At 39.9% G+C, this 24,266-nt stretch overlaps 1 protein-coding gene across 14 annotated transcripts in view; it reads left to right on the top strand.

The window, feature by feature from the left end:
- Positions 1–6,298: 6,298 nt before the first annotated feature.
- The window catches only part of BBX (BBX high mobility group box domain containing), a 292,190-nt gene continuing 274,222 nt past the window's right edge, over positions 6,299–24,266 (top strand). For 3 of the 14 annotated variants that reach the window (XM_067034714.1, XM_067034702.1, XM_067034706.1), the window contains exons 1-3: positions 6,341–6,478; positions 6,879–7,010; positions 9,738–9,809. The gene's annotated coding sequence lies outside the window, so the exon portion shown is untranslated. Of the gene's footprint in view, positions 6,479–6,878; positions 7,011–9,737; positions 9,810–10,483; positions 10,531–10,556; positions 10,672–24,266 lie in introns of those variants that run through there. The other 11 variants (XM_067034713.1, XM_067034712.1, XM_059065491.2 and 8 more) reach the window with 7 other exon arrangements.

Genomic DNA, 24,266 nt, shown 5'->3' with positions numbered 1-24,266 from the left:
ATTTCCAGCTTTAAATTTTTAAAATTTAGGTGAAATTAGGTGGCTCTATCAAAGGTTCAACAACTGTGGTCATGGGAGTGCTGATTAATGATCAATGTCTCTGCCTTAGACAATGCTTTTAAAAATGACTTGGAAAAATGTAAAGAAGGCATCAAATTTGTGGATGAACCAAGGATAGTGAGATCAATAGCAAATATGTTGAATGAAATAATCAGCATACAAAAAGATGCTGGCAAAATGGAATTCTGGGCTGAATTTCATCAGCTAAAGAAAAAAGAAAACTCTACCATTAATTGAATACTTATTATATGAAAGCACTGTTTTAAGTATTTTATATACATTATTTTAATCAAATCCTTTCAATAACCTTATGAGTTACATATTACCTTCCCCTTTACACATGAAGAACTGAAGCAAAGGCAGGTTATAAAATTTGTCCACACAAATTAGTAACTGCTGCATCCAAGCTCTGAACTCATGTTGTTTTAACTCCAAAGCCTTGAATCTTAATCACTATACAACCACAGGGTTATAAAAGCTTATGCCTCAGTTTCCCCAAAATAAATCATATTATAGAATGGAGGAGACATGGCTTAACAGTCCACATTTCAAACAAAAGGTTTTTTTGGAGAATAAGCACAGTAACGGTCAGCAGAGTGACTGACTGCCAAAAAAGCGAGTTCCGTCTTAGGTTGCAGTAATAGAAATTTTGTATCAGAGAGAAGGGAGCCCTGGTCATGATGTACTGCAAACTGCCTCCGCCCCCACCTGCTCTAGATATCCCACGTGAAGGACAACAGGCAGGGTTTGAGAGAAGACCAAGAATCAGGAATAAGAAGAATGATTTAAGGAACCGGGACTGTTCACCTGGAAAAGGTACAGCTCAGAGCAGGAGGCCGTCATGAGAGCTGTCTTCACATAATTCAAGTGGCACATGGAAAAGGGATTAGATTGTTCTATGTGGTAACCAGGGAATAGAAAAAGGAACACTGGGTAACACTTAGGAGGAGAGAAGGTATATTTTAGGAGGAGAGAAGGTATGTTAAAGATTTGGAAGAACTCTGTAGTGGTCAAAACCATCAGAAGATGAAATAGATTGTCTTGGGAAGAAAGGAGTTCCCAAGAGCTGGATGTGTCACAGTATACCTTCCCTGTTCGGGATGTTGTTGAAGCTTCTAATGAGACGGTGGCTAGAAGGGCTGTCTAATGCTAACGCTAGTGCTAACTGACTTTATTATCAAAACCATTAGTGTAAAATCATCATCCACTTAGAGAACTATTTTTATGGTATGATCCTTAAGTGACACCTTGGCAACTCCCCCTTCCCCTGCCTGCTACCTAAGGCAGAAAGCTTGTAGAACTAAGTGTCTAGAACCTTACTACTACCCCAGCGCTTCTACTGGCTGTATAATGTTGAGAGAATAATTTAACCTTTCCCTGCTTCAATTTTTTAAATAAATTTATTTACGTTATTAATTTATTATTTTTGGCTGCGTTGGGTCTTCGTTACCGCACACGGGCTTTCTCTAGTTGCGGCGAGCCGGGGCTACTCTTCTGTGCGGTGCACGGGCTTCTCAATGTGGCGGCTTCTCTTGTTGCGGAGCACAGGCTCTAGGCGCGCGGGCTTCAGTAGTTGCAGCACGCGGGCTCAGTAGTTGTGGCTCGAGGGCTCTAGAGCACAGGCTTAGTAGTTGTGGTGCACGGGCTTAGTTGCTCCACTGCATGTGGGATCTTCCCGGATCAGGGATTGAACCCTTGTCCCCTGCATTAGCAGGTGGATTCTTAACCACTGCGCCACCAGGGAAATACCCCTGCTTCAGTTTTTTCACCTTTAAAAAGAAGTTCCCTCTATCTGTCTCACCTACCTCACGTGTATTTTACTGAGTATGACAGGCTATGTCAAATGTAAAGGTGCTTTAGAAAATTTAAACAATATGTGGGTATAACCAATGATGACTATAATGTAAGTTCTGTTCACCATATACCTGGGACGCCCAACGTTCTCTGGCACCTGTCTCATCCCTAGATTCTCTCTGATTCTTTTTAAAATTTAGTCTTTTTATTTGTTTGTTTTTGCTTGTTTTGTTCATTTGTTTTACAAATCTTTGTTGAGTTACTGTTACATGTTAGGCAATGTACAGGCTATTGTGCTAGCATCTTTCTTCAAGGTGTTTGCCATCAAATAGAGATCTCTATCAACATACAAATAATACAAGGTAAGGCATTTGAATGCCTTAAGAGTAATATAGATAAAATGCTACAGAAGATCACAGGAGAGAGGGAATTCCAAGATGATTTGGCTAGCACTGCTCTGGGAAAGCAGGGTGTTTTCCTCTTTCTTTCTACCCCCAACTCTGCTGGGATCCAGTAGAAGCTGGTTGTCTTCAAGATTATGAATTTTTGCATTGGTGCTGAGAAGTGGTCCAGCTGTCCAAGTTCTAATTTCTAGTCCCTTTGCATTGGCCTTGGGGAAAGAGGTGTGATTTTCTCTTATATGAGAAAAGAAACTGAAGTTCAGCAAGGTGAAGTACAAGTCAAAAATTGTTGTTAGGTAAGGAAGACCCTCCTCTCTGCAACTATTGAGAGTTTCAATGCACAAAGCAAGGCTTGTTTCAAGGAATGATTTATTACAAGTTTGCCTTTTCAGGTGCTTAATAATGGCCACCCAATAGGATGTTTGCTTTATCCTGGGATCAGGCTGACAGTCCTTTTATGTGCAGAGATGCTGGAGTTAGTAGAATGCAGGCTAAAAGGAAATTACAAACACTGGGCAAGTAAGTTGCAACAAGTTCTATAAGCTCCATTTGATGTGAAGGTTAAGTCTTAGAAAACATTTTGTAAAGCAGCTGTACTGGCTTGTATGTGTGAAAGATAAAAATAATATGTATTAATGTTCAGTATGTTCCAGGTTTAAGCATTTTATATGGATTGTTTCATTTATGGTTTCTCTTGTTATCCTACTAACTAGGAAACTGAGTCTTGGCGCGATCAAGGAATTTGTCCAAGGTTACACAGTTAGGAAGTGGTGAAATCAGGATTTGAAATACGACTGAATAAAGAAATAATGTAAAATAAGGAAGTAAAAAGTTGTTTATAGATATATACACATGTACACATAAACACTTGTATGTGCACATTTACACATATATTTAAATTTACTCTTCCCAAATTATTTTGAAATTATTTTATTTCAAAATGAAATTAAGAAAATGGACAATCAAGGCCATGAAAAAGAGGAATATGCTAACTATGAGTTCAACTTATGATTGACCATCAACTGTGAAAACAAGAAAGGAAAAACCCTTTCTTGGAGACCCTTTTGAATGCCATTTTACTCAGGAAACCAACAGTTACTTTTCTTTTCATAACCTTACATTATAAAAATTAAATAAACTCCCTGAAAGCTATGATTTTTCATATTTTTAATTTTGGGGCACTACTGGCTTTTAAAATTTCTTGATATTTATTTTTAAATAAGATAATTAAAATTCTGAAAAGTATTTCCTAAATGATAAATGGTAAAGTGCTACATTACATTTAGTTCTAAGCCTCTTCTTACTTTGTGGCAAGGCTTTACCTATCACACAAGAGACTGGAATTGTATTCCATCACTTCTAGGAGCAGGCAATTTTCCTTTTCCAAAATTCTGGTATGCACGGTGCCTACCTAGCACATAGATCCTTCTCAATAAATGATCTGCAAAAGAATACTGAATGATGGCTTATACTGCCACATAATGCCCCAAACACCACCAATATATAATTTGTGTTAAAAAAATGTGCCGTTATCCGAATCTAAAGGCTCTATGGACCCATCAGTTTTCCAGTAGCAGTAATGACTTGCAACTAATCATTTCTATGCACTTCTTTATGCTCCATTGCATCAGTCCTGGTCAGTTAGTAACTTGCACTGTCAGAGGTCTCTAAACTTGAATACAAAAACCCTGGGCACGTGATAAGGCTATATCATAGGAGTGTGGTGATAAATATTAAAACTTTTATTTAACATCTATTTTATTTTATTTTTGGCTGCACTGCGTGGCTTACTGATCTTGATTTAGTTTCTGTGATTGCATGCTTTGTAATAATAAATAATATATCCATGTAGTGGTACATTTTAAAAACATATACAGAAATATACATATATTGAGGATACTCACTCAAACATTTTACTGACAGCAATGGGTGATCTAAAAGTTTGAAAATGTAACTCTAGATAATCCTGCTAAGCTAAGTATACTTCAACCAAAAAAAAAAAAAAAAAAAATCTTTGAGACCATAAAGAAATAAAGAATGTTTTCCTATGGCTGGGGTTAGGCGTAGGGGTGGGAAATGGGCAGGTCTTTCATATTTTTCATAACATGAATATACTAGCAAATAATTCACAGCACTTCACTCAGCAATTAAATATAGCAATTTGTGCTGTTTTTTTTTTTTTTTTTCCTCTTCAAAAAAGAGAACAGTGAAATCCTGAGAAGGTTTTTCTGGCTTTTCCTCTATCTGCCTCTTGTCCCTGAAGTTTGTCATTTGGAAGGAAGGACTGTCAAGTTATTTAAAACCAGTGTTGGGTAGTAAAGAGTCCTGGGTTTAAGTTCCTTCTTCACTGGTATTCTGTGTAATCTTGAGCAGTCCCATTTCTCTGATGGATAAAATAGAGATAACAATACTTAGCACCAATCTCAAAGCAGTGTGTAATGTGGATAGAGAACACTTTGTGCCTTCTGTCAACTAAATGCAGAGCATCATTAATATAATCTTTAATATTATCAGTTTAAAATGCTGTGGTTTTATATACTTTTCCCTTTTAAAAATTATTTTCCTTTAAAAAATAAAACATCACATTTCTAAATACCACTGTTTGTTGTTTAAACTTCATAAACAAATTTTCTCTGTATCTGTTTCTGGTTCCCAGTCTTTCACACACACGCACATACACACTCCTTCGATAACTTTATGGATGTGAGAGAAAAATCTCAAGATAACATCAAGGAAATAAAGCGGGATTTGAAATAAGTTCTCTTATCCAGCTTTCCTTTAAGTTTTAAAGCTACGCATCTAGGCCATAAAATCGTGATGTTTATTTAATCTTCAAAATGTTTGTGTTTAAGACTAATTCACAGACTCTTAAATCAGAAAGAACTGTAAGAAAACATCTAGGGCCTATGATAATGCCTGGTACACAGTAGATGCTGAATAAACATTTAGTGAAATAAAACTGGGAGAAGCTTCTTCTTTTAACCTTAAAAGAAAAAATGAAAACAAAACCCCAAACCAAATCTGGGCATTAAAGAGGCTAAAGTAGTTGCTCAAGATTGTTTAGCGAGTTTAAGAGTTTGGTCTAGAATTTATTCCTCTTAGTTTCCAGCTATGTTTTTTTCCCAGCAACCTGTTGACTTGTTTATATAGGACTGTCAAATATAATCTGTCAAAGACGCATCACAGAAAAAAAATCAGAAAGAAGAGCCCTTGGGTTCTCCATCTCCCAAAGTCAACCAACATGTGATGTTCACATATGATGTGAAATATGGAAAGTAAACATATATATAATATGCAAAATATAAATCTTGCATATATTGATTCAAAAGGCCTATTTTTAAGGAAAAGGGGCAATAGCCGATCTTCCATGACTTATTCTACTTTACAGCACTGTTTGTATGCCCACGCAGGTGATCTGCAGTCCTCTGACCAGCTAAAAGTAGAGTGGCTATTTCAGCAAAATGTTTATCTTTGTTTCTGTGTATTGTTGTGTTGATTTTTCTCAATTTACCTACGAATGAAGCACTAACAACCTCAGTGCTCACAGTCCTAATAAACTTATCTTGCACTGTTTTGGCCTATGTGATAGTTAACCCATTGACAAAAGAAATCCAAGCTGATAAAAGCCTTTCCTGGCCACTTGTTAGCCAGGTCAGGCTGTAAAATCATAACACAATGCACGCCTCTTCCATGGGGCACCACAAGGCAACGATTAAAAAAAAAAAAAGAAAAAAAAACCCTCACTTCCATATCCAGTGGAGTTGTAGTTTATTACTATAACCCTCCCAAATCAAAAGGACAGCAGTTTCAAGCCTTGAAACTTGGTGCTGACAGGGTTTTTCGCTCGCAACCCACTCTGCTGGGCCTCTCTACCTGTCCTCTCCTACTGTCTACAGGTCCCGAACATTAGAAAATAGAAAATGTGATGATCTTTGTGTGTCTCTGTAAAATGTGTGTATGTGTGCGTGTGTTTGGGTGTAACGGGCCTTCTGTTTGGCCGCACGGCCTGTCCATCATGGAGCGGGCCAATGGCAGGCTGCCTTATATAAAATGAGTGTTTTCAGTCTCTCCTGGCTGCATGTACTGTATGTGGAGCAGTGTACAGTGAAGCGGAGGCAGAGCGGCTCCGCGAGCTCCTCTCTCTCCACTTTCCCATAGAGAACCCCTGACTGGCCGCTGAGGGCAAGCCACACACACGCCCTCGCGCCCGGCGAGCCCGCGAGGTAAGCTCCCCCCCATCTCCAGCCCTTCCCGGGCGCTCTCCCCGCACTTTCTGTTTTCCTACTCACTTGCGAGCCGCCGGGCTGCAGCCCCAAGGACTCCGCGGCAGGAGCAGCGGCGGCGGCGGCGGTGGCGGCAGCCGGTAGGCTGGACTTGAGGAAGACGGAGGGAACCCCGCGCGTCCGGAGCCGCCGCCAGCCGGCCCGCTCCTCGGGCACTTTACCCCTCCGCGAAAACTTTGGGTCGGGAGAGGTCGGGGGCGAGGGTCGCCGCGGCCGCGCCGGCGGCGAGCCGGGGGCGCGAAGGCAGTGCCCTGCGGGCGGGAGGCTGGGGGCCGGGCTGGGGAGTAGTAGGCCAGCCGGTGCCAGGCTGCGTTTGCAACCAGCACCTCTCGGCACACAGGCAGCGCCGCCCGAGAGGGGCACGGGAGCCGCGGCGCGGGCAGGAGCAGTCCGAGGAAAACAACAACAGAGCCCTCACGCCGGCGGGCGGCTCTTGGCCGCCTGGGGAGCCCCAAACTTCATCTCGGCGAAAGTACGTGGAGCCCAGCCTGGGCTCGGCTGCAGGGGAGGTGGGGCCTGGGGAGTCGGGGCAGGGGAGGAAGGTACAAGGAGCCAGCCCTCAGTGGATTTATCGAACGTTTCGTCTGCGTCGGTGACCGGGAACAGCAGCCCAGTTGCTCGTTCATCTGGAGAGTTGGGATTTGGGTGTTCCGGCCCCGGAGATCGGTGCCCTCTCACCCCCCCACCCCTAACCAAATGCGCGGCGAGTAGAGAAAGTGCTGTTTTAGTGCCAGAGTGGCTAGGAGGAAGAATAGGGGGAGAGGGGGAAGAGGGCGAGGGAGAAGGGGAGAGAGAAGAGGGAGGGAAAGCCGGCGGGGGCGGGGGGTGAGGGCAAGAGAGAGAGCGAGAGAAAACCGGAGAGGACGAGAGGGAGAGCGAACGAGAGAACGGGAGGGAAGAGAGGAGGGGGAAGAGGAGGAGGGAGGCTGTGTCAGGATTTTGCTTGAATGTGGGATTATGTTGTGTCAATAAGTTTAAGGTGGAGAGAGCGAAGCTGGCGGGGGGGTGGTGGTGGTGGTGGAGGGGAGGAGGAAGGCCTTGGCTGTTTAAAGTCTTATTTCTGAAGGTAAGTGATGGCATTGCATGGTCGCGATGACAGAAAACTTGCAGATCCTTTATCCGGGGATGGGGTCGATGCCTCTAGAAAGAGCTCCCCAGCCCTCTTAAGCCACACTCGTGTTACAATGTTATTTGCTGCGATCCGGGTCGCTAGTAAATTACAGAAATCAGACTCGAGGTTTCTTTTCCTCCTCCACCTCGTCTCGCTCGCTCACCCTAAGCAATTTATTATTACTATTTTTTTATTTTTTGGTATTGTATGAAACTTAACGTAACTGAGACCAAACCCGAGTCCTGTAATTTACGAGGACCCTGAATCCAGGAATCTGGAACACGTTTATGTGTGAAATAATCCGCGATCATTTCAGCTAAATGAGGAAGGTAAAACGAAACGATGCAAAAAGCTAAGACACAACATGTACGACAGGGGGGGGGGAGAGGGAGAGACGGAGAGAGAAGCTATTTTTTGCTTTCCTTTCGGTAGAAAGGAAAATAAAGCATGCATTCCCCGTCCCTCCCGGTGTGTAGGGTCCAGTCAATATTTTAACTGTTTGAGGACAAATTAGTCCAGGTGGATCTCGCCGAAAAGTTTCGCGAGGTGGGGTGGAGGTGGGGGGGTACGAAGGGGAAGGTGGGTGGAGGTGATGGGGGATGGGGACGGAGCGAGCTCTGCCTCTGCTGATGGTCATTGGCCTGGGGCTTTGAAACCATTGCCTGTCCTGCTAATGACACGTCCAGTTCTCGTCTCCCGGCCGCGGACGCCGGGCTGCCGGGGACCGGGGTACTTTCCCCGCGCGGGGAGGGACGTTCTTCGCCATCCCCTGGGGTTGCCCACTCGCGACGTGGGGCCCCCACGCGCGCCTCTTCTGCGCGCCGCCGCCACCTCGGCTCGCGCGACTTTTGTAGCCAGCCCGCGGCGAGGGGGCGCAGGGGGTCCCCGGCGCGGACGTCTCCGCGCGGCCACCCCTCTCCCGGCCCCACGCGCGCCGCGCGGTCCAAGCCCGGAATGGCAGCGCCGGGCGGAGCGGCTGTGCCTCCCCGGGGGGCAGCGGAGGCAGCGGTGGTGGCGGCGGGATCTTCGCCGGGGCCCGCGGGAGGAGGAGGAGAGGGAGGAGAGGGAGGGAGCGGGAGGAGGAGGAGGAGGAGGAGGAGGAGGAGGGGAAGGAGGAGGAAGAGGAGGAGAGGGAGGAGGTATTTTCTCTCCAGACCGCCGCCAGTTCGAGCGGGCACGGGGACGGGGACACCCCACTCGTTGCTCCTCCGTTATGGAAAGGTGTTAGCAGACTTTTACGCCCGGAGTGTGGGCTTTGCACTTCATTTTATTTTCTCCCCCCGCTTCCCCAAAGCAAGATGGACTCTATTCCCTTTCTCTTTCTCCCTCTGCCTCTGTCTTGTCAGCCTTAAAGATCGACATTTTGTACTAAGATGCAAACTTGATGGTGACCAGCAACAAAGCCGGGGTGGGATCCCTCGCTCCCTTCCTCCCTCTCCGTTTTCCAGCTCCCCCCACCCCGACCTCGAAGACCTGGTGGCCCTGCACTTGACGCCGGGGGCTCTGGTGAATGTGTTTCCCCGCTCGGTTCCGATCTCCAATCTCGGGATTGTGACCGGGGCCGGGCGTTGGGGAGACATTTGTGGCCGCCCAGGTCTGCAGGGCTGAGGGCTGCGCTACCTGGATCTGCTGGATTTGCTGCCGTCGCCCTGCTACCTCCTGCCGGCTCCTGGGCACGGGGAGGCTCGGACTGCCTATCGATTGCCATGATTTGGTTCCTGGTGCATTTGTCCTGGGGGCGGCGATCACTTGTGCAAGTTGATGAATGATCACGATATGGGTTTTGGGTTTGCGGGATGGATCAACTGCCTTATACATACCGGGAGTAGGGGGCAAGTGTGCTGGAGACACCCTGGAATGCCAGCTGGGCTACCCTGCCCTCAGCCTCTGCCCTTTGAATACAGGGAGCTTCTTTGCCTTTATTGCCCCACAGTTCGAGCGTAGAGGTGGGGATGGTGAGAAGGAGGGGTTGGTGGGGAACTGGACTCCTGGGTTTTGGGGTCCTTCCTTCATAGATGTTGCAGGAGTTGGGACTCAATTGTAAAGCTCTACCACACTGATGATGTACCTTTATTTGATACTTTATAGGTCACTATCATATGACAAAGGCTTTGCAGCAGTTCATCTTCCTCCCTGTGTACTTTCCATTTGCCTTCCTGGGTAAGTATGCAAACTCTTCATACAGGGAAGCTGGATGGTATTAGTAATGACATAAGGGTCCTTACTGTACACATAAGAAGATGGCTTATTGGGTTTGCAGCACCCCAGAAACTTGTCTTGCTGAGTTTCCCATAGCAGAAGTCAATTTATAGTTTCTAGTATTTACAATTCAGCTATGGTTTTATTATTTTAAGATAGTTTAAGTGTGCATTTCGCATTTTCCTGCAAGTAAGTGTCATTTGAAAACTTATCTTTTTTAATTGATAATAAAATAGTACGTAGAGTTGAAGGCCTAGGAAATTTAATGCTAGATAATGTTGTAGAAAGATTGTAGCTTGTGAGTAGAGAGAATTATTAAAAATCCAAGGAATCATTGCTCAGAAGCCCTCTCTAAATTACAGTGACTGACATTTGCTTACTCTTTCCTGGGCTCTCTTTTCTTAGGGAACTTGTGCTGTTTGTGACAGTTACCTTTGTAGTGGGGGGAGGGTGGACTGGGCAATATAGTAAATCTAGCATTTAGTGTACCAGCTTGATTCAAAAGGCAAATAGCTGTCCTAATTTGTAGTAATTTTTGTCAAATTTTATATATTTGGAGAAATTGAGTGCATTCTAACAGTCTGTATCTATAATAAATAGCAACTTTGAAATCTGACACTAAGTGCCTTTTTCAGATATATGCCTCCCAAATGGAAAAGTTGGTGAAATAACGTGTGGGACAGTAAGTGCCTAAAATGTCTGGTTGTGAGAAGTAACCTTCTGGGTGAAAACTGAGGGTTTAACATTTGAAAGCCGCATGATGAGCCCAAACTGCAGAAAACCAATGTGTAATTTTGCCCCTCCATTGTCAGAAACACCTCAGGTACCCTAAGATGCTGATACATTAAGAAAACTGGTAGTACAAAATTGTGTAAATCAGCTTTGGTGCTTTGTAATATTACCATAATGAAGACGGACAGTATTTTGTGAATGAAAACGGACTTGAATTCAGTTTTCCATAAAAGAAAAAGAAAAGGGACCTTATTTTGTTTCCTGGCTTGCTGGCATATTGTGTATGTTACTAAAAAATTGTCTTAGTATTGAGAGGAATTGAGTTTTGAAGACCAGGCCTTACTGGTAGTTTCTATATGGTAGCAAAATGTACTTTGACATTGTTGAGAACCTTAGATGATATATAATAGAAGCTCTGTGTCCAGCATTTTTTAATGGAATGTAAAATATCGTGTTATTTCAGATAGAAGAGCCTCCTAATATGTCACATGCATAACAGGCCAGTTGGAGTGGTCAGAATGAGATGGATCTGTAAGATGAATTTAGTGCACAACAAAATATGTGGATTTCAGCGTCTTTGATTTTTTTTTTTTAAAGCTTCTTTGCAAGAGAAGTTTCTCATTTTTGAACATATGGCAAGAGTATTCAAAATGCATTCCTGATTACTGAAGAACACCACATTTATACATGTGAGGCACGTTATTTTGTTCACTGGAGCAAACTTTTAATGCTAGTTCTTTCGCCATGGAAATATATATGACCAATTCAAAATTTAAAATGGGAATAGGTAATTTCCAGAATAAAAGCGATCTGATGAGCTCTTGCATTTCTTTGAGATATCAAATAACTGCTTCATTAAAACAATGTTTTCAAGAAAAGTCTTGGTCTTTGAAGTCAGAGTAGTTTTTATAGTATAAAATTTGAAGTAGTGATTTTAAAAGTCATGCCGACGATGAATTACAAGTTATTTGCATCTAAAATGTATTTATTAGATTTGAGGCTTAATTTTCAAAATAAGATTTTAGATAAAGGTTTTGCTTCTACATTGCCAAGAGTTTTCAAACTTCTCATTTTATTATTCTGCATATCTCTATTAAGTTCTGAAGCTGAAATCTTAATTTGCATTTCACATTTAAAGCTAGCTCTTGAAAAGGGGATTCATCTATGTTGTTTCTTAGCAGTATGTCTTTGGAGGTACTGTGGCGGTTTTAGGTAGAATCTTCCCCTACGGACTAAGATACTAACAAATTTTGACACCTTTCTTTTTTTATATATCCACCTTGATCTTTATATCTAAATTTTTTTTTTAAAGTTCCAGGTTTAGGAGTTTGTGAGGTATCTCTGCTTTTAATGTATATATAGCTCTGCTGTACAACTTGAAAAGTGTATATTGTCTTCGACCTTATAGACCTGATCTTTATACTTCATCCATTGAAACAGATTTGTTTAGACATTGAATTTATAACATAGCTTTGAGTGAAAGCTAGGATGAACATATAATTATGGTTTGCTTGTGCTGTAAGTAACTATGTAATTGATAATGTTTTTTATATATAGTTAAAGAAGGAACAACAGCCTTAAAATGTGGCACAACTCATGAAAATCTAATTCAGCAGCTAAAGTATTTATACAGCCATATTTTTCAGTAAAATTACAAACATAATTTCTAATTATTAATCATCAGCCACTATACTTAATGTTTACGTTTTCCTACATTTCATAAAGAGCATGGGTAAAGCAAGGGCCATAGTTTTAATGGGATCTTACCATGAATATCAATTACTTTAATATTAGAAATCTTTAATAGAAGTAATAAAGACTTCACAGTTCAACCCTATTAAAAAAACTTTTTGAAAATAGCCTCATTATAGATGTGCCTGTTTTTGCTGTACTAACAGAAATCCCTGAAATTATTAGTCTCTTGCAAGAGTGCAGAAATGTTTAAGATTGTGTTTTTAAATGTTCTGAATTACTAAATATAGGCAGTTAATTTGGGCATATTGCATCACCACCAGTGTGGCATACCTATATTTTAAAATTTAAACGTAAGCAAGTATTTATCTTAAGAAGACACTTTTCTTGAACTCGTAGTTTGAAATCCACCTTGTTTTTCAACATTTCACCACCAAGCGCACCTTTTAAAATAGGTCTGAGTGGTATCTCTCCTGTATTTTTAGTCAGCTTCCTTCCTCTCACTATGAAATGAAAACAAACCCAAATTATAAAAACATTGTAATTTCACTGCTTCACTTTAAAAAAAATTAATTCATTTATTTTTGGCTGCGGTGGGTCTTCGTTGCTGCATGCGGGCTTTCTCTAGTTGCGGTGAGCGGGGGCTGCTCTTTGTTGCGGTGCATGGGCTTCTCATTGCGGTGTCTTCTCTTGATGCGGAGCAGGGGCTCTAGGTGCGTGGGCTTCAGTAGTTGTGGCTCTCGAGCTCTAGAGCACAGGCTCAGTAGTTGTGGCTTTCGAGTGCTAGAGCACAGGCTCAAGTAGTTGTGGCGTGCAGGCTTAGTTGCTCTGCAGCATGTAGGATCTTCCCGGACCAGGGCTCGAACCCATGTCCCCTGCATTGGCAGGCGGATTCTTAATCACTGCACCACCAGGGAAGTCCCACTGCTTCATTTTTATCATGTGCCCCAAGTAAATTGGATGCAGGAGGTCCTCAGCTACTCTTTGAGAAACACTGCTCCAAAGGTGGTAAGGACTAAGGCTAATGACTGAATGGACATTCTTCCAGCTTGAAGATTCTGTGACTGTAATTCCATCAGTGGGTTTGTACTACCTCAGGGGCAGTCATCACATACTGTGTCGAATTGTAGAGATTTCTGTATTTTAAGTCATACCTGAGGAAAGCACTTTTTGAGTTCAGCTTCACTCAACATTCATATGTGTTCATATTATCCCTTAGAAGGCAATTATAGTTTCTTAAAATGCCAGGACATCATTTTATAACTGTAAAGATATGCCCAGAAAATCCTCATGTCTTAATGGGGATTGTTTTCTTTCCTTTTTTTTTTTCTTTCAAAGAAAAAGATAAAGTGAAAATGGAAATAAGTACCAGTTACACAACGGAAATTCAAAAGAAGACAAGCCAGTAAAGAATTCTATCTAATAGTATATATAAATAGAAAATGAAAGACTAAGGGAATGAAAGACTTATAGGATTAAATATAGACCATGAAGCACTGACACACCTTCCAAAATATAAACTTAATAAGTTAAAATATGTGAGTCAGTTCCAGGATCTAGATAGTAAAATAACTTCAGAGAGTGAGGCGGTTTTGTAAAATGCAAAGTAAAAATTATTAAGAATGAATTGGATTTTATGAAATCTTAGAAAAATGAAAAATATTGTAAAATATTGATTAAATAATTAAACCAATAGTTAAATATAGCCCTTGGGTGAAAAGATCAGGGAATAAAACAGAAACTCCTGGATTGGAATAACTGAGATCCTGAAAAGGACATAGAAGTTTGGATATTTTGTAAAGGGAATAATTTTAAAAAAGGTTGATAACTTATTTCAAAGGACAAATAAGAATGGGGAAAAGTTGTTTAAAGCAGCTGTATTTCTCAAATGTTTTTGAGGTCTGTGGTAAGAAATACCTTTTATATTCCAATCCACATAAAAAAACCTGGAACGAAAGTTTCCTGAAACAGTACTAAGAGCAGTGCTCTAATGTTTTCTATTCCTATCTAATCTTTATAAATCTAATCTGTTCCAAACAATTTTATTAACAAAAAATAACAGGGTGTCATTCACTAAATTTGTTTTATGACTTACAATTTAAAAAACACCAGTTTTGCTTGCAAAATATGGAATTTCCCAGGCCCCATCCTCATATTCTGATTCTGGGATAGGGCCCAGGAGTGTATCTGGGATAGGGCCCAGGAATCTGCATTTTAATGGTACTGCAGTGATTCTGAAGCAGGTGTGAAGTCCTCTGACATATTTTGAGGAGCTCTGGTATTAGGGACTGATGGCTAAAGATTAAATAGAGTCACATACTTGAATGTGGGCTTAGAGTTCATTTACTGCTGAGGTCTCTTCCAGAGCCTCAAGATTCTATGGCTGTATTTCAGTCAGCATGTTTACAATACTCAGAGGTAGATGTAGATGTCCCATAGTAGCAGGTATAGTACAGAGAGCAGAGGCTTTGCAGCCAAAGAGCCCTGGGTTTCACTCTTGCTGCCTCTCTAGCTTATAAGCTGAGGGACTTTGGGCATGTCACTTCAGAATGAACTTCCATTATCATATGTGCAAAAGGGCATCTTAATATTTATCATGCAGCAGAATGAGAATTACAGAAGACAATAATGTCTGTAATGACCCTTATCCACAGTCAGTGCTCAATAGTATATGATTTATAGTTATTCAATACATCTCATCTCACCCCAACTCCCACTAAGTTTGAAATTTCACAAGGCTGTGCCTTTTAATTTTTGTTTCCTCCAAAGTAATTTTCAACTCTGATATCAAGAAACACTGGTGCATTTTTAACTGGATGTGAGGTGCTGGACAAACAAGTTGTTACCGAAGGAAATAATAAGAATAACCAGGAGGAAAAAAAGAAAAAAACAACTGAGGCATGCCACATTTAAATACAGTGCTCCTTCAAGTTAGGGCAATGATTCTCCCACCTCTTTAAAAAGGCATAGCACACGACAGTACACAATTCAGAGTGGTTAGTTGACAGCACTGGACATTCCCTCTGGTGACTTTGATACATCTTGGAATGTCTTAGAGCGTCAATTCTCTTTTCTTCCAAGACACATGCGAGTAATGTTTATGCATGGGACACTATGATTTCCCTGGTTATAGAAGTAGATAAATTATGCATTTTTTTTAAGATTTATTATTTATTTATTTATTTAAGTTTATTTTTGGCTGCCTCGGGTCTTAGTTGTGGCAGTTGGGATCTTTGCTGAGGCATGAGGGATCTTTCGTTTAGGTGTGCGGGCTTCTCTCTAGTTGTGGCTTGCAGGTTTTGTTTTCTCTTCTCTAGCTGTGGCTCGCAGGCTCCAGGGTGTGTGGGCTCTGTAATTTGTGGCATGCAGACTCTCTAGTTGAGGCACAGAAGTTCAGTAGTTGCGGCACTTGGGCTGAATTGCTCCGCGGCATGTGGGATCTTAGTTCCCTGACCAGGAATTGAACCCGCATCCCCTGCCTTGGAAGGCGGATTCTTTACCACTGGACCACCAGGGAAGTCCCATGCAGTCAGTTTTATAGGTAGTTCACAGTGTGATAAAGCCATTTCTTTCCCTATCAAGAAAGTATATCAGAATACAAGCAAGAGTGATGTTATTATGATGAAAACCTTAAATACACCCATATATACACATGTAAAATCCTTTATAAACTGTGGTACCTTAACTTTTCATAACTAATTACTTGGGGGCACTCCTCACAACCAATTAAAACTTACCTTTGTGTCAAGGCATGAAGATTGAGAAGCATTATATCCGAAGTGTGTAACAAATTACATCATGCAAACTGGCACTGAAATAAAATTGAGGGACATACTAAGGAGAAGATGAATCAGAAATACTCCAAATCCCTGAAACCTTGAACAATGTGAAAATCAAAAGCCAGGGGAAATGCAACCTGTGGTTAAGCGCAAAGGAAGTGCAAAAGACTGCAAGTACCAGGGTTCTCAAACTTGAATACTCACTGCTTCTAACAGACATTTTAAAGTAGTCTCAATGTTCATTTACTTTATTTGAATAAATTAAAATTAAATAACTTTGTTTTTTATAACTTAAAAAAAAATTAAGTAGTTAATTAATTTTTTTGGCCGTACTGTGCGGTTTGCAGGATCTTAGTTCCTCAGCCAGGGGTTGAACCCAGGCCCTTGGCAATGAGAGCGTGGAGTCCTAACTGCTGGACCACCAGGGAATTCCCTGTATTACCTAACTTGTAAGGATAGATTTGCCAAGAACATCTTCCTACTTGGCTAAATTTAAATTTGCCGTACTTTTTCATCTCTAATAAATAAATAAACTGTCTTTGTATCTTGATCTGTAGTGGTATTGGATATACATTCACAATCCTCTATCTAAAAAAAGCTCTGAAAAACTAAAAAGTTTTTGTTCCTCCAAAAGTTTGACATCAAAACTCACTTGGTGGCAAAACCTGACCCAGAGTGTCATGGACCTGTTTAAAATAGTTTTTAAAGCCCACTTAGAATATTCACATATTTTGCTGTAGAAGTAGTAAGTAGTATGGTTGATTATGAGGCCCTATCCTAGATTGGACTAGGAATGTTACATAAAATATACTATATGCTCCATCTGACCTTTTTAAAGCCCCCAAAAATCTGAAGCATTGGACCTAAGGGTTTCCTATAAGCAATTGTGATCCTATTGTATTAACTTCCTTAGTCCACAGAGTGAAATTATCTGATATTCCTACCCATTTAACTCAATGAAAATCCTTTTGCTAATTTTGATAAGGAAAGTGTAAACACAGATACACACACTAGTTGAACCTCGTCTATCCATTTTGACATTGTGATTCTTTTTTGGTTGTTGTAATTTTTAGGTTTGTTAAATAAACACAAACACACTGATAGCTGTAATGTTTGAAATTTCTACCATGTTGAACATTTCTCATAATGGTGAACAAAATTTAGGTTCCTTTCATTATGTTTTACTCTTCAGAGAAGTTTCATGAAGGGGTTATATTTCCTTTATTACTTTGCTACTTGCATGTTTCTTTCCTTCTATCAGAAAAGTAAAAATAGAAAATGTTTTCTGCAAATTTGGTCTCCTCTCAGGTGAGAATGTTTCTGGGTTGTATTGTCTTGTAGAGGTTCTAGGTATCTTTATTTTCAATAATTAGCTGTGAAATGCTGAGTTAAGATCTTTCATCTGTACTTCTAATTTCATATAAAAACCACTATAAAAATTGAAAAGTATGATGTGAGGAAGAGTCTATATGACACCCTAGGAATAAAGTAATAGCTGTACCTGAACTATTGTTATGGTAAGACTTAAATCAGTCTTCATTTGGTAGATTAAAACTGTTAATGGCTAAAGAAAGTTTTTTGTCTTTTATTATTTGTTGATTTGACTACATCCTTTGGTGTAGGAAAGCTACAGATTGAGTAATTCAGAGGGAGTCTTATTAGCAGTGCTGATTCTTTTAATAATAAAAAATGCTGACTTGTTTTCCAGCTTTTGGGGCACCTCTCAAAACTCACCCAAGGGTAGAGTTCTCATTGACTGCAAAGGGAATGTGGTGGAGCATGTAACAAAATGAGAAAATAATTCTCTACACCCAGCTGTCAAACTTTGATTATATTTTGAGTTACTAAAGTTACCATTTTTTTCATTCTCTCCTGTTCTTCCTTCCCTCTCCTCCCTCCCCTCCCCCTTTAACTCTCTGTCCTGTTTCTCTCAGCTGATTATTATATTCACTAATGTGCATCTGGGATACTGCCTAGAAATGTCTGAGAATGGGATGTGGGGTTGAACTTTTTAAAAATTTACCATTATTTGATTTTAAAGATTTGTTTGTAGTTTTTGGGTCCTTTTAGTATTCATCCCTATGCATTATAATGAAGTTGTTGATATATGAATTGGAGACTTACACAGTCCCTACATATGTGTCAGTTAGGAAGGGATCATGTGGAGCCTTTAGCAGGGCTATGTGAAGTAAAGGCACCTGTTGTTTTTATGAAGTAAATTCCTTATCCAATCATTTTTGTTTTTTAAAGTGATAGTGTGATTACATGGTTTCAATTATATTTAAGGGAAAATTGAAAGCAGTTTTTAGAAGAGTTGCCCAAATAGTACTTCTCTTTGGGAGGAAGGGAGAAAGATAATTTGCAGTCAGATGCTCTGCCACTGAGCTGTACCCCTCGGGAGAAAGATATTTGGACTGAGGGCTGCCTTGTGAAGTATCAGTACAAGTTTTATTTTTACTACTTTGTTTATTTCACAACTTTCTGATGAGAGGTGACCCTGTTTTAATGAGGAGGAAACTAAGTCTTAGGTTAAGTAGTTTCTCTGAGGTCACACAGCTAGCAAGTGACTGTGCCAGGCTTAGAATGCCTGTCTGCAGTGCCACTGTCTCCTGGGCTTGTTTTGTATTTACCTGCCTTGAGGACCACATTCCAAAAGGTTAGAAATGAAAGTTTTGAGGCAACTTTTAGCCAAGAGTTCCCTCCAATTTTTCTTTCTCCCAAAAGAGAAATCGTCTTCATTTTGAAGTGATAAGGCTTGGAACACTGTTCTCTCTCAGTCTTAAGAGAGGTAGATGAGAAACTTTCTGAGCTGGGACCAGCTGTCAGTTTTCATCTGTGAGGTCACAGTCAAAAACAAAACTGGCTTCAAACTTAGTTTATAAATTGATATTTAGTGAACTTTCTTTCTGTTTGGTATATCTAGTACAGAAATGTCTAATAACAGTTACTGGTTTCACTACTTATTAATTCCTCTGGTATGTCAGTAGCAATCATCATGCATCATGAGGAGTTTTTCTCACTGAATATTCTATATGTTTTTACTCTGGTACTTTTAAGTACTTAATCTGAATATATTTTACAAAAGGAATTTAACAATTTAACATGGATAGTGTTGTAAAATAGTTTTCTGGCATTTGCTTTGAAAAGAAATTCAGTATTTGTGGAAAAAATTAATAAGCAGATTCATAGACTTCATTTCAGAGTGTCTTAATGAGCAAACATGGATTAGAGGGTTAATCAAAAGTTATCAGTTTTCAAAGTGGTCTATGGGTACTTTTGATTTATTTTACCTAAGAAACTTATTTCTGCTATGATAAGTAGAAAAGATTTCATAAATTACACATTTCTATACAAGTAGCAAATCATTTAAAAATACAAAGTAACATATTGCTTTTTTTGTACTAAGAGCCCTATTCATCTGAAATTAAGTTCTTTTTTCTTTGCAAATTCAGCAAAGTCAGAGCCTAACTCAGATATAGAAGATTAAAAGTTTGTTCTTTTTAAATGGCTTTTCTTTTTCCCTGATCCATGAAACATAGGAATAGGGTATTTTTCTATTTTGGCAAAGTAACTTTTGTGGATGATAATCTTACAAAGAGTGCTCTTGCATGGTTCTAGATGCATGATGCTTTGCCCGGGGTGTGTCAGGCTTCCATTTCTTGTCTTTCATCCCCCCACAATAAACCACTTCCATACTGTTCTCATTCAGGTAGGCTGGTAAATTGAGTACATTTTATGGCAGCTGACACTTTTCTTTTGACTTGCTTTCTTGGGTCATGTTCAAAGACCATTTTGCATGTTAAATAATTTGATCAAGTGTAGGTAAGATTCAGGTAGCAAAAACTACTACTGATTTAATTCACTGGTCATGGATTAGGTGCTTACAGTGTATTGATGCTGATTTATACTTTGAGGATATAAGAGATGAGTATAGAACAACCCTTATCCTCAAAGTAAGTGTCTTCTACTGGCTGGAAAAGTCCAGTAGATGTAAATATACATAATATAAGTTATTCTGTGCTAATTGTTCTAACAGATATGGCCTAAAATAGTACTGAGTAAAAACCACTAAAAAACTGGCTAATTCCAACGTAGGAGCTGACATTGAAATACAGCAGGGGTTTCTTCCTGTGGCACTGTATTTGTCCTAATTGTCATTAGGGTTGTAAACTAATCTGGCCCAAGCACTGGAGTGGATTTTAAAAATTAGACTTTTAGGGCTTCCCTGGTGGCGCAGTGGTTGAGAATCCGCCTGTCGATGCAGGGGACGCGGGTTCGTGCCCCGGTCCGGGAAGATCCCACATGCCTCAGGGCAGCTGGGCCCATGAGCCATGGCCTCTGAGCCTGCGCGTCCGCCTGTGCTCCGCAAAGGGAGAGGCCACAACAGTGAGAGGCCCGCATACCACAAAAAAAAAAAAAAAAAAAAAAAAAAATTAGACTTTTAACCCTGATTTGGCTTTTATATACTTATTAGTACATTCTTTTTGCTTGTAGTCTATTTCAAAAGCCAGTGAATTTTTGGTTTTTTTTTTATGAAGTTTTCAATTTATATTGTTATGTTTCATTCAAGAGTTTTGGACTTTCTTTTTATTTATTTTTACTTTTTTATTTATTACTATTAATGTCACAATCTGTAATGACAACACTTTTGAAGTAAAGGGAAGGGTTTGAGGATTCCACGTACTGTATACCAAATCATGTTAAAAGTATAGTGAACAGAATAAGTTTGAACTGTGTTCAAACACATTCCAATAAAAATATTATAAACTACTATAGCTAACACTTATTCTTACTTAGATAAATTATACTAGCTAGAAATATATATATTAATAAGATCTCAAGCCTAGTTATTAAACACACGTGAGATTCTAAAGAGGTAAAAATATACTTTTCTATCCATGAGAGATTATAGATTAAAAATTGTGCCCAATGCTTCCATCAAGCAATTTTCAGGTGTTCCAGGATGTTTTCAACCTGTATTTACAGCTTTGGTTTCTCTCATGGCTTAGTAAGCCATGACCTAGAGTGCACAAATGAGTTTGGTCCTCTTTCTCTTTTATGTTTAGCAATCTGGGTTCTGGTCTTTGGATTTCCCTTTGACTTGATCAGACCTTCAGTATCGCTTTTTAAAATCATGACTTTTCTGTTTATTACACCTCAGAATGTATGCATTTTCACCCAGTATTATTTATGGCTCCCTTTTGACTGGTCATTTATGGACATCAACACAGTTTAGATGAAAACTTTGTTTCTAAAATGCTCAGTGTTCCAGATGCCAACCCTGGGTGCTTTAATGCCAAGCAAATACATTCGTTAAGTGAAATCATAAGGAAGAAACTGATCTGGGAAAATATTTCTTCATAAGCTCACGACATTGATAATGACCCTAATGTTTACATTAAAGAAGCAAAGAGGAACGGAGACACACAGAAGAGTGGTTTGTTAGTCTTTCTTCCGTTCTCTGTCACGGACGGGGCTGTTTGGCATCATGGAAGTACAGTTATTCGGATCTTATTTACCAGTCTTCATGGTAATAATGAATTTTTAAATAAATTTTGTGTATGGATATGCATTCTTGTCTCATTTGGTGCTGTACATTCTTAGTTGTCCCAGACAACATGTTCAGATTTGTTGTAAGGTCCAGGGTTTTAAAAAGTTTTAATGATTTTCTACACACAGCCACTGCATAAATTTAAATCCATGCAAAAGCTTTCTGTAGCTTGCAAGGTCTTGGGAATGGGTCTTGAGGAATGGGTGTAGAGTTATACATCTGAGGATCTGGTCTCACACACATAGTGGTGAGTTTACTACATAAGGAACTGTGATCATGAATTGGTGGATTTTGTTTCTGTAATATTTTTTAAGGTAACAGTATATATCATTCCTGACATGTATTTCAAATACAGCTAGATGATCATGAAGTCTAATATATAGGTCTTAAGTATTAGGGTGATTGGTGCTTTTCATCGTTAAAGATGTTTTCCTGAAAAGTTTTGACTTATTTAGTTTTTCAAAATTGACTATGTATTCTTATTGACAAACTATAATTTCAGAACATTTCATATGTATTTCTAATTTATCTTCAATTAGCAGTGGTTAATTGAAGCTTTACCATTGCCAGGTCCTAATAGTAATCAGTGATCTGTAAAGTTACACAGAGGGGAGCTGCTTAAAGGGATACAGTACTGATCATTATAAAGGAGAGCAATCTTTGGTAAAGCAAATGACTGGCCTCTTATCATATCTGTTTGGTAATTCTGGGTTCCATATATTCAGTTGTCTTTATTTTACATAGCATGTGTTTATTGACTACCTATTATGTATAAAGCTGGATTAGGAATTCTGGGGCTTGCAGAATAAAATGGTAATAGCTTTGGCTTCAGGTTGTTTCTAGTATCATAATGACACACACATACCAAATGTGGAATAGAAAATAAAGATGCTGTAATATCCATGGGACACAGGGATGATGAGTATATTGTTGTTAGGAGATAATTAGGGAGGGAAATTGGGATGAACGTGAACTTTGGTTGTTTAGCTTAATGTTTAGGCATCCTTGCCAAAATGCTTACTTGAGTCTATCAGACAAAAATGAACCAGGCTATTGGAAAGCCCAGGCTAACCCCATCTTGGCAAAACAGTTCCCTGCAGTTGTGTCATCATCCAAGCCCATGGTCTCTGGACTTTTTAAGTGCTATTCCCTTCAGTAAAAGAATTGGAGCATACATCTTTAATATCTGTACATTTATTTATAACTTACGTGTACTGGGCTATTAATATATTATTTAATGTAATAAAATATAAATGCTTAAAAATAAAAAATAAATTGAATGTAAAGAAAAATTATATTATTTCCTTCTTACTTACTCCAGTGGGCTAAGTCTTGTTCATGTTTTGGGGCTCAAGAACCCCCATTTTGGAGACCATAGGTCAAAATTGGGCAGTGTCACACCAAATTTCCATAAATTCCATGAGCTCAAGGACTTTGTTTTGCTTACTGCCGTATCCTCAGCACCTATATCATGGTAGGAGTGCAGTGGATACTGTTGAATGAATAGGCAGAATTAGGCTAGTTTGTAGGGATGAGGACAGAGTCTAGCTCAGCATGAGGGATCTGATAAGAATAGAGATAATTTTTGTTTGTTGCTGTATCTCCCATACCTATAAAAGTGTAGGGACGAAAAAAATATTAGTTGACTGAGTTAAGGGGGTGGACAGTGTGTAGCTCAGCATGAGGTATCTGCCAGAGGCCGTAGGTGGGCATGAAAAGGTAAATTCCAGGAGGTCCCCTAGAGCAGGACAGTATATGGAGATAGACTGGCTATCAGTAGGCAGAAAAATACAGCCAATGGGGGGAGGGGGTCACAGTGTTAGTAAGAACATCTCAGAGGAATGGCTTTGGTAGCCTCAGATCTTAAAAAATGTGACCCTCTTAAGCAGTAAGATCTGGATTTTACTTATCTTTGTACCCACAGTTCGTAGAACAGTATAGTAGGTGTCTGATTCATTTATGTTGAATTGCTCTGTTTTATACTATGTACTAGATATAGAAGATTCTGCAAGGTACAGGAATGGATTAGTGTAAAGATCAGGGGCCTGTAAATGAATCCTGCCCTGATTGAAGCAAAGCCAACGATTCTGGGATTACCTCATAGGCAGACATGGTTTTAAGCGTTGGCAGTATTGCCTGCACAGAGGTGCTCTGGTGACCACAACTGCCAAACCATATTTAGCTGTTTATTTAAATGTCATTATTAACATACTTCTGTCGACACATTATCAATGAAGAAAATGGGGTTTGTGATAGAATTATTTTTTATAAGCTGTCATCCTATACCTTCTTCCCTCATCACTAATGCTGGCATATGTCATGGATCACCCTCATGTATATTATTTCAATTAGGACTGAATTTATTTACAAATAAATAAAACAAGGTAGTTTGTGTTTTTCCTCCTATTTTTGGAATTTTCTTATTCAGACTTCCTCTTTAAAAGGTGGTAAAAATTCTAGTTTTGTGATCATAAAGTAAACCTGTTATGCATTTTATTGAGTGTTGTCAAGAGTTGGGGAGAACAAACATTTCCCCTGAGAAGCAACTATGGCATTAGCTCTCTCCTTTAGAAGTTGGCCAGATGAAGGCATCCTTCTTTGGCCCTGACACACCAGTCAAGACAGGTACCCCCTTACCCCCTCTGCAGTTCAGTCTCATTTAGG

This window comes from Kogia breviceps, chromosome 5, assembly GCF_026419965.1.
Source record: "Kogia breviceps isolate mKogBre1 chromosome 5, mKogBre1 haplotype 1, whole genome shotgun sequence".
Taxonomy (NCBI): Eukaryota; Metazoa; Chordata; class Mammalia; order Artiodactyla; family Physeteridae; genus Kogia; species Kogia breviceps.
Note: the sequence above shows the minus strand (reverse complement) of the source record. Positions and strands in the feature narration are given on the sequence as shown.